General features: G+C 40.1%; 1 non-coding gene across 1 annotated transcript; it reads right to left on the bottom strand.

Moving 5' to 3' along the window:
* Positions 1-718: 718 nt before the first annotated feature.
* Positions 719-865, bottom strand: LOC122686248. Its single transcript, XR_006338674.1, has one exon. It is a non-coding gene; the product is annotated as a small nucleolar RNA SNORA62/SNORA6 family (small nucleolar RNA).
* Positions 866-2,048: the final 1,183 nt, after the last annotated feature.

Genomic DNA, 2,048 nt, shown 5'->3' with positions numbered 1-2,048 from the left:
CTAAGAGTTCTGAATTTATTTTGCAGGGAGGGAGGCAGTAAAAGTGTTTTGAGGGAAAGTAACCAGGGAGTCATTTAAGAGACATGGTATCCATGGTGATAGGTTTAGGGTTAGAGACTAGAGGAAAAAGATCAAGTAGCAGCAACTACAATTCAAAAAAACAAAAAAGCAAATACAAATGTGCCGGTTCTTTGTGTATTATTTTCTTTTTTAGCACCTGATGGCTTCTTTGGACAGTTCATATCATGCATTTCCTGTGTGTGTGTGTGTGTGTGTGTGTGTGTGCATGCATGCATGTGCCAGTGTGTGTGGGTAGGGACAGGTACTTACAGCAGGAATGAAAGCAAAAGCAAGTATTACCCCCAAATCTGATATCTAAAATAACCTTTTGTAGTAAGACTGTATTTATAGAGAATGGTTTGGTGCAGGGGGAGGTAAAATATTTGTTGAATTTCCACATTAACAAATCAAGAGGCAGGCATAGCTGAACTGGAGTTTTACACAAGAGATGCCCTATACACCCAGGAAGAAAAGTGGGGAGGGGACTTGATCTCTGCAGTTCCAGACGTTTGAGAGGAGAAAAATGCAGGGAAGCAGGAGGGCCAAGGGAGGGGACACTTGGGTGGACTTCTTTCCACTGAATGCATGATTGATTCTGTGGAGTCTAAGAAGATAGGTGGTGCTCAACCAAAGTAACTCCATATTTTCTTCTCTTTTCTTTTGTAGCAAATGCTACTATCAAACACCACTTGGGCCATAGACCCTTGTGGTGTTAGAGAAAAACCTGCCCCTCATGTAGCACCCTACCTACACTGGTGAGTTCACCAGTCAGTGGCTTCAATTTCAAGCTCCAACATTGGGCAGCAAAGTAACTCCATCTTTGTAGCCTGTTTAGGTAGAAGGGAAGCCAGAGTTGACAATTTCTGAGCTATTTTTGATTTCTGTGTGCTGTGAACTGGAACCAGAAAGTCCCAGACACCCATGGAGGGGCCACAGAAAACATCTGAGCAGAGAGTCAGTATTGAAATAAAACAGAAGTCACAAGATAGTTGCTGTTACTAGAGGACTTGATAACTGGTTGGATTTGGAAAACTGAGAGAAAAGGACGAATCACAGTATATGGTGAGATTTTGATCTGAATAATAGGGGGAAATGAAGGCACAAAAATATGTACATCAGCAAGATGAGTTCATTTAAGGTAAAGATCTGGTGCTGAAAAATGAGGGTTGGAGCATGGAAAAGTTGAGAATAATTACTACATACAGTACTGCATATTTATCTTGTTAAGCAGGAGGGGGGTCCTCAGGATCAGGGAAAAGATTACTTATAGGAACTGGGTCCCTGTAGCTGAAAGAAGACTAACGAGAGTCTTGGTGGTGAGTCACAGATTTTATTTTTTCCTTTAATTGGCTCCAAAAAGTGGTCTATAGATGAACTGAAATTTTTGTATGTGAGCAAATGCAACACATCTAATACACAATAGTTTGGGATTGAGAAAACAGTAAATGCTCAAATAAAATTTAGAATGTTCTTATTTTTACTTTTAGAAACAAACTAGTTGTTTCAACCTTTTTTCACTGAAGAGCAGTTGGGCTAGGAGACAGGCGAACTGGAGCAGACACTGCAGTCACTTCTCACTCTTTCTGTTTTGTTTCCCTTCTCCTTCATGTCATCTTCCAGCACTACTATTTCTTAACACTACTGGTGAAAGAGAAACTGTCTTCTGAAAGTCCTTTCTCTTCCTTGTGAGAAGTTCAAAAAGTCTAAAATTTATAACGATCTAGATCATGGAAACTCAGTTCCTCCTTTGGCACTAACTTGTATATTTTAATTTGATGGACATCTGCTCAAGTGGGCCTTTATAAGAATATTTAAAAGGTATAAAAGAGAGAAATTCTAATAGAAAGGGGGCGGAAATGAATGAAAGTTACATATTTGTGGACCAATTGATTAACCTGAAGATATTAGGGTGTGTGGGGTACATTCAGGACAAGTCCTTGTCACTGATCTTCCTGGCCCCAGTGTTCCCCTCCTTTCTCCCATAAAAC

Source organism: Cervus elaphus, chromosome 3 (assembly GCF_910594005.1).
Source record: "Cervus elaphus chromosome 3, mCerEla1.1, whole genome shotgun sequence".
Lineage (NCBI taxonomy): Eukaryota > Metazoa > Chordata > Mammalia > Artiodactyla > Cervidae > Cervus > Cervus elaphus.
The sequence above is the reverse complement of the archived record's forward strand: the minus strand, read 5'-3'. Positions and strand labels throughout refer to the sequence as shown.